Raw genomic sequence first — 9,017 nt, forward strand, 5'->3', positions numbered from 1 at the left:
ATCTCCTCCCCCCATTCCCTCTCTCTCTCTCTCAAATAAATAAATAAAAATTTAAAAACCCAAATTATAAAATGAATAAATAAATCTTAAAAAAAAGAAAAGGGTAAAACACACAGTTTGAAGAGACAGAGATTCAAAGATTTATCAAAAACAGACTCGGGCATGGCAGAGATGTTGGCAGAGAATTTAAAACAACTGCAATTAATATGTTAAGGGCTCTAACAGATAAAGTAAACAGTATGCAATAATAGGTGGGCAGTGTAAGCACCTAGGCATATAATATTCCAACTGCAGAAAACCAGTGATACAGAAAACATTTTGAGAGAAGCCAGAGGGAATAACCACCTCACTGATAGAGGAGCAAAGATAAAGATTACATCTGACTTTTCTTCAGAAACCAGGCAAGCAAGAAGAAAATAGAGTAAAATATTTAAAGCGTTGAGAGAAAAAAACCCACCAACATAGAATTCTATACACTGTGAAATTATCCTTCAAAAATTAAGGAGCAATAAAGACTTTTTCAGATAAAACAAAAATTGAATTTGTTGCCAGGTGACCTGCCTTGCAGAGAATATTAAAAGAAGTTCTTTAGAGAAGGGAAATGATGTGGGTCAAAAATTCACATCTACATAACAAAAGGAAAAGTATCAGGAAAAAAACAGTTGAAAGTAAAAAAACAAAAATTTATTGTTCTTATACTTAATTGATTGAAGAGATCAGTTTGTTCAAAATAATAATAGCAATAATGTACTTGAGTATGTATGCTTAAGGATATACACATGCTTATGTATGCTTACATATAAGTGAAATGAATGACACAATGATACAAAGGACAGGCGGGATGAATGAGGATTATTTTGTAATTATAAGATACTCATACTACCAGTGAAGTCAGACAGTGTTATTTGCAAGTGGACCTGGATCTGTTATAAATGTATATTGCAAACTCTAGGGCAGCCATTAAAAAAGAAGTACAATTGATATGCTAAGAAAGGACAGAAAATGAAATCATATAAAATCTTCAGTTAAAATCACAAAAGGCAGAAAAAGAGTAGAAGACAAACAAGAGGAACAAAGAACCAGGGCAACAAATAGAATACAGAAACAAATATGGTGAAACATCAATCCAATTATATCAATAGTCCCTTTAAATGTCAATGGTCTAAATACACCAATTAAAAGGCAGATTATGGGGGTGGGGCGCCTGGGTGGCTCAGTCAGTTAAGTGTCTGCCTTCGGCTCAGGTCATGATCTTGGGGTCCTGGGATCGAGCCCCGCATCGGGCTCCCCACTCAGCAGGGAGTCTGCCTCTCCTTCTCCTCTGCCCTCCACCCCATCCCGCCGCTCATGCACTCCCTCGTTCTCTTTCAAATAAATAAAATATATTAAAAAAATTTTTAAGTAAGATAAAATAAAAATATGCTAGTTGTCCTTCTCCCTCTGCCCCTGCCCCCTGCCCCCCTGCTCGTGCTCTCTTGCTCTGAGATAAATAAAACCTTTTAAAAAAAAGGATCATATATCACGGTCAAGTAGGGTTTATCCCTGGGTTGCAAGGATAATTCAACAGGTGTGAATCAATCTCATGATTACACAGGGGTTATGGGGAGGAAAACCACAGAGGTAAAGTGTCCTTCTCACCCAGGGTGCCTATCATCAACATGAGTTATCACGGTTGATGCTGACTTTGAACACCTGACTAAGTGACTCCTCCCCCCACCCTCCCCTTTTCTGTTCTGTACTCTTGTAAGGAAGTCACAACCTGGAGCCCACACTTAAGGAGTAGCTGCAGAAGTTATTTGGAATTCTGCGTGGGAGATTCGTCTCCCCTCACCTTGTATTTATTTACTCATTTATTCATATCAGTACAGATTCATGCATATTTATTTATACTTTGGATTATAATCCAAAACTATTTCGTTGTTCCAATTGTCCAGCTTTGGCCATTTTGTAATTTTTTTTTAAGATTTTATTTGTTTATCTGAGACGGGGCGGAGGGGAGCACACAAGCAGGGTGGGGTGGGGGGAGGGGGCAGAGGGAGAGGGGCAAGCGGACACTCCGCTGAGCAGGGAGCCTCGGAGCAGGAAGCCAGCTGTGGGACCCTGAGATCATCACCTGAGCCGAAGGCAGATGCTTAACCGACTGAGCCAAACAGGCGCCCCTCCTTGTAATTTTTAATATGGATAGCTAACACGCTCATAACTAAAAGGTCTTCGGGATCCTTGATAAGTTGTAGTGTAAAGGCGATCTGAAACCAAAAAGTTTGAGCACTGGAGCTCTAAGGGACCTGCCGCTTGACCCCAAACACCCCGTGCGGGCGTGGTTCTGCAGGAAGGGGCTGCAGACAGGGTAGGAACAAAGGAAGCCGCACTCCCGCACCCATGGGGACACCCACTTCTCCGTGCCACGCACCCAGTCCCCAAGTAGACGACGCTCACCCTGCCATGCCTTTCCAGGAAAGGCCACTGCGGGGCGCGCGGCCCACAGACTGAGTCACGCGCCGGCGAGTGGGGAAGGGACGCGCGTCTTGGCCGGCTCGGCGCTTTCCTCCACGGAGCCCGGGCCCGGCCTGGCCTGACGGTCTCGCTGTCTCCCCGGGCTCAGCCGGCTCGCCCTCCCGGGCCACACAGGGCCGCTGACGGGAGCGCTCCCGCGGCAGGGGCGGGGCGCGCGAGGAGCCGCGGGGTTCTGCAGTCCTCGGAAGGGCGCCCCCGGGCCCGCCCCCGGGCCCTCCCCCCGGCCCGTCTCTGCTGAAAGCAGCCGGACAGCTCCCCGGCCCGGCCCGGCTCCCGCCCCTGAGTCTCCGGCCCGCCTGGCTGGGCCGGCCGACCCTTTCTTTTGCGAGCGCCGGGGAGACGGAGATAACCGGCTGCAGCTGGAGACCCGGCTAATTGATACAATAAGTTCTATAATTGCCTCGAAAGTAAGGTAATGATTTGGCTGAGGGAATGCTTTGATCTTATCAGCCAAGAAAGACCTCTCCAAATGAAACTTCAGAGGGGGCTGGAGGCCTCCAACTCGGAGTGTGAAGCCGGGGGACGGCCTACTCCCTCCCCTCCCCCCGCCCCTGCCCCGCATGTCCCCTGTGCCCTGAGTCACACTCCAGGCTTTCCAGGCTTTCCAAGAAGGAATGGAAGCACCCTTTTCCTAGACTACAGACTAATATTCGCACATATGCCAGTGTAAGTTATGTATGGAGAAGGGGTGGGTTCTGGGAATGATTTCTCCAGCCCTAGAGATGCTGTAGAAACGGAGATTGGGCGGGGGTGGGGCAGGCTGGGATTCTGAGAACCCTAATTTGGCTCAAGCCTGATGAGGTTTCTTATACAGTTGAAGGCCGCTGATTTGGGCTTTTCAGGCAGGAGCGGATACCAGAGAGAGGAGAACCTTGGTCTGGCCTTCTCCGAGGATCTGCACACACACTCACACACAAACACACACACACACACACACACACACACACACACACCCTCGCTCTGCGCTGTGGGTGTCCCTGCCTGGCAGAGGCCCCAGCACAAAGAGGATTAGAGAGATGAGCTAATCTGGTTTGTATGCCAGACATGGCCCCAGAAAGGGACCTTGTCTACCCTGATGTTTAAGGAGGTGAAGGAGTGAGGAGTCCTCCTTTTGGGGCCTGCTGGCTGACAGTATCAAAGACTCCTTCCCACTGGGGTCCGAAGGACGTGGAGTCCTGGCTCCGGGGTCAAATCTTCGGGAGAGAAAAGCAGAGGCCCTGGAGAATCGGGTGGGCTGTGCTACAAGAAACGAGACAGATAAAGACAGAAATGGCCCCCACAGAGGGAACTAGACGTTCCACTCTCCTTGTTTCGCCAGTGAGGAAACTGAGGCCAGGAGTGCAAAAGTGACCTTCAGAGGCATGGAAGTTGTGCGTGGCTGAGTGGAGGCGAAAACTCCCGTTTTCTGATTTCTTTCAGTCCAGTGCACACACCCTGCACTCTGTCACAGGGCCTGCCCGGCAAGTGTGGGACCGAGAGCAGGAGAAAGGAACAGAGACAAAGAGAAACAGAGACACAGGGGAGAAAAATAGAGAGGGAACACAGACCCGTACACACAGAGAGTCAGAAAAGACATGGAGAGTGAAAGAATGACGAGAGACAGTCATATAGATTGATCAAGAGAGGGAAAGATGGAGAGAGGTTCAGACAGAGGACGAAAGGCTGGCAGACACAGACGCAGACAGAAAAGGAAGACAGACCGAGAGACGAACACAGAAAGGTGGGAATGGACACAGCATGACCGTAATGTGAGCCAGACAGAGAAAGACCTAGAGAGACAGAGAGAGGACATGGGGAGAGCAAGAGGCAGAGTGAAATGAGGGAGGCAGAATGGGAGGGAGGCAGATCGTATGGGCTCTGCAGATTTGTGACCATTGCAAGAAAATCTCGCTTCCAGAATGTTCTAGGGCCCAGAGCAGGTGGTGGGGAGAGAAAGAGAGTTCAATGTTTAGACTATTTGATACAGGCAGATTGGGAGAGGGTGGCTGGGGCAAAGTGGGAACCTCTCTCCCTTGGGGTTAGGCTGGTCAGTGACCACCCAGAATCCCAGCAGCACACCCACTGGCCTCACACAGAACCTGGGCCACCCGCCCAGGATGGCTGTGAGCCCGCCTACCGCCTGGCTCCAGTCTGATTACAGCCAAAGTGCTAAAAGGCTCCAGACCCCATTGCCCCACCCCCCTGGTTCCGCCTCCCCAAGCTTCCCCAAGCCTCCCCAAACCTCCCCTTTTCGTTCCCTTCTCCCTTAGTTCCCTGTTTTCCTTTCTCCCAGGCCCCTTGTGGGAAGAATCTACTCTCCTATTTGGCCACTGGCTGGGAGGAAGAGGGTCCTTGTCACTGGCTCTGCCCCACCGAGCCCCCTTCCCTGGTTTGGGCTGCATCCTTCTTCCCTCCAAAGCCCTCTTGGCCTGGCCTCTTTGAGACACGTTCCATGCCTCGCTTGGGAGCTCATAAATACCAAGGAGAGGCCAGTCAGGCTGTGTACAAAGTGTAGATTCCCCACTCCACCCCCCTTAAAAGCCCCTGGGTTCTTCCCAAGCTCTCTCCTCTTCCCTAGACACCTGCATGGGGTGGCTGGGGAGGGAGAGATGGGGTGGGGGCACGAGGGGCCTGTGTGAACCTGGCCCCATTTCAAATAAGACTTGCCTCCGTCTGCAAAGAAACCTCAGGAAAGGCGTCTCAGGGCCCCTTGTGCAAGCAGCAGGCTCAGGAATTCCTTGACTCCCATCCAAACCTCCCCCCAGCCCCTTCTCGGCCTTTCTCTCTGCTCATTACCATCCACACCACCTCCCACCCACCAGGAAAGAGAGAAGGTCATCACCAAAGAGGCCCAGGGAAGGGGGGGGTGGCCTCCTCAGGGGGTCAACCCGGGTAGAGTAAGAGCTGTTTACCCACACCACCCAAGCTCCCCTTAGCTCATCTCCACTCCCATCTAAGGGCCAGTAAAAACTCAAAATCATTCAGCCCCACACAGCTGAGAAGAGAGTGAAAGTAGTCCCCACGGGGGAGCAGAGTATGAGGTTAGATACCCAGGGTGAGGGGGGACCCTTCTTTGGGCAGCCACTTTCGAGACGGCGGGAGGCTATGGTGCCACCTTGAGGAAGAAGGGAGACTTGGCTCTGCTGGCTGAGGGGGAAGGTGCCCTGCTGGAGGCCCCAGGGAATCTAGTGGCCTCTGGGGTGAGGGGGTGGGCGGCTGGAATTCTTCCTCAGGTCTCTGCCGACGCTGCGCACTCAGTCTGCGATATACAGCCCTGAACAGCAGAGTCTAGTGTGCCGCCACTCAGGGGATTTTATTGTATTTGCCTGAAAACACCTGGGGAGTTAAGACCCTTTCTCTCCTTCTGGGTCACTGAGGATGCTCTGGCCAGTGCGGGGCATACAGCAGGTGCTCAATAAGTGCCAACCTGACTCCATGCAGGGCCCTCTAGACCAGAACTTGACTCCCAAATCAGTGACCCCCGCCCCCCGCCGCCCCACCATTAGGGTGCAGGGGTAGGTGGTCGGAGGGAGGGAGGGGCAGGTCAGGCCCTAGCCTAGTCCCTGGCCTTGACCCTCTGGCTGGAAGCCCCACAACAGGCCCTCGCGTGAGGAGCTGAGCTCTCCAGTAGCGTCTAGGACCTTGAGACTGGAAGTTTATTTTGAGATCTGAAGTCCAAAGTGGCAGATCCCAGAAAACCTCTTCTCTGGCTCCGTATTTGTTCTCTAGTTAAGTGGTTGAGTGCAGTTCTTGCAGTCAGCTGGCTCCTGCAGCCTGAGGTTCCTCCTCCTGGGGAACTGGGGGCTCAGAGGGGAGGGGAAGAAGAAGAGGAGGGAGCAGAGCCCCATCTCGGGTTGTCCACTCTAGAGCAGAGGTAGCCTATAAGCACTGGGGAGAAGTCTTGTCCCCTCACCCACTGCCCTTGCTCCTGTAGCTGCTGATGTTTCTGGGGGCCCCCTTCACTCAGCAACATGCTTTAATAGTTGAGCATCTATGTTGTGCCAAGACACAGTCCCACTTGACTGTGAGGACAGCTGAAGCCAAAGAAGGGGCCTCAGAAGTGAGTTTGGGGCCCATGTGGGTGAGTCCACGCACGGTTAGGGCTGATGTGATCATCTCCAGCCCACCCCACAACCTTGGGCCCATATGTACAAATAAACCCAGGGCCAGAGTCCCACCCAGGCCTAAACACACAGGGGAGTCTGGGAGAGGCTGCCAGAGCTTGCAGACCTTGTAGACCGCTGCCCAGCATCAGGGTAGGACTGGGCTGGGGGGGAGGTGAAACAGTGGTTCAAGGAAAGGGTCCGGGCCAGGAAGGAGCCTGGGCCCACTCCTCTCTCACCTGCCCCTCTCAGGGACACTCAGCAGAGAGTCTGACACGAGGGCCAACTGGAGCCTCCCAGACTGAGAGAAAGGAGAGACGCGGAGGGAAGGGTCAGCTGGTTGGCAGGAAGGGATGTGTGTGGCTGCATGCTGGCCCTGCTTGGTCTTTGTATTCAACCCTCTCCCACTCCTATGCAACTCCAGCCCAGCCCCTACTTCCCACCCCTATCCCCCACCCTACAGGACGTGGACCACCCTGGCTACCTTGCTGAACTCCTCTCCTCCCCAGCTCCTTGGCTCCAGCTGGCTGGCTACAGGCTAGCTTTTGCACACCAGCCCACACCCACCGTGGGGGTCTCTGTGTTGGCTGTTCCCTTTGCTGGGGATGCTCGTCACCAAGAATCTGCCTGGCTTATTCCCTGGCCTCAAGTCCTCGCTTGAATGTCGCTTTAATGAGCCTACCTTGATCATCCTAGTTACAACTCTATTTTCCCCACCGTACTTACCCTTTCTGACATACTCTGGGTTACTTAGGATGTTTACTGTGTATTGTCCATCTTCCCTCAATAGAAGGTAAACTCCATGAGGGTAGAAATTATTTTGTTTTGCTTTGTTCACTGATGTGTCCTTGGTGCCTAGCACAGTCTGGAACGTGGTAGGCAGTAAATAAATATTTATTTAATTAATGAATACACTCTGCCCCCTGCCACAGAAAGTGAGGTTAAAGGGGTGAGAGGCGGGGGATGGGGGGTGGGTAAAGGTCCTTCCGAGCCTTTCTCCCCCACATCTGCCCCTGGATGTCTGCAGCATCTCTGAAGCCAGCTGCGCCCTGTCCACTCACACTCTGGCGTCTCTAACATCCCCCTTCGAACCACCGCCTGCCCCCAACCGAGAACTGACAGGGAGTTTGGTGTTGAGGAGGGTGGGCAGTTTCCAGCGCATTGTTTACACCAAGGCTTTATAGTTTAGATAAATCCCGGGGAGAGGCACGAAAGACACCTGGGAATGAGGGGCTAGGCAGAAGAAACTGAGGCTGGAGAAGAGGTCAGGGCCATTCCCCAGGCACACTCTCCAAGTTGTAAGGCCAGGGCTTTAAAAAACTTTTTGCATCTCGGTGAGGGCCACTCTGACCCCAAAGGTTCTATGTGCCTGCCTGGTGAGTGCCAGGAGAGAAGAGCGGTGTCGCTTTCCGCAGTCGGCACCTCCCCACCTCTTCCTGATTTACCACGCCCCGGGGCGCTGTGCTGGGGCTGGGTGGCGGAGGGGGTGAGGGGGAGGTGGGGAGGAGGAAGGATGGAAAGACGAAGGGGAGAAATGGCTCCGGGGCTCCCACTCTCTCAGCAGGACCCCCCACCCTGGCCTCTGGTTCGGGAAAGCCGCCCAGCTGTTTCTGATTCTTTCATACTTGCAGCCCCGCCCGAGGGGGTGGGGGACCGAGGGAGCCGGGAGAGACTTAGTCCTGCTGAGGCCGGGCGGTAAAAAGGGCGGGGAGTCCCTGTCCGGTCCGCAGGTGTGCCCCCTCGCTTCCGCCTTCGATTCCCGGTCCACAGGCCAGAGGGAAGCATCGGGGCCGGGCAGGCCGGTGGGAGCCATGTCTAAACATTGTTTAGGGGCAGGGGTTGCCGCGGGCAGTGTGGGTCGGAGGAACGAGGAGCAGCAAGCCCTAGATGAGATAAGCCCCTACCTGAAGCCGGCTGCCTAAGGCGCCCCAGTTTGGCAGCGCTGAAAGGGAGTTAAGATCCTCCCGCAACTCCCGGTGGCAGAGGTTCTACCCATTTCACAGAAGCGCAAGGACCGAGAGAGGACCGAGGAAATGAGTGCATCCTTCGTGGCTCAGCTCCAGTGTCACTGGAGGTTAGAGGACAGGGGGAAGTGTCTGCAGCCCCCCCCCCCCATTCTGCGCTCCAGGCCATCACCCACGGAAGTTGAGGTTGCCGCATGAAGGGCGCTAGGACCCGGTGGCGCGGCGTCGGCCGGGACTGGGCGCTGAGGGCTCCGAAGGGCGCCCCCGCGCCCTGTCGCGTCCCGCCGGAGCAGGTGGGGGCGCGGCGCGGTGGTGCGCGGAGCGCCGAGGGGCGGAGGCGGCCGCCACACCTCGGGCGCTGCGGAGCGCCCGGGGCTGGCGCGGGCGGAGCCGCCCAGAGGGCCGCGCGTGTCCCCGGCTTCGGCCCCGCCCCGCGCCGTCCAATGAGAGCCCGCGG

The sequence above is a fragment of the Zalophus californianus genome, chromosome 4 (assembly GCF_009762305.2).
Source record: "Zalophus californianus isolate mZalCal1 chromosome 4, mZalCal1.pri.v2, whole genome shotgun sequence".
In the NCBI taxonomy this organism is placed as follows: Eukaryota; Metazoa; Chordata; class Mammalia; order Carnivora; family Otariidae; genus Zalophus; species Zalophus californianus.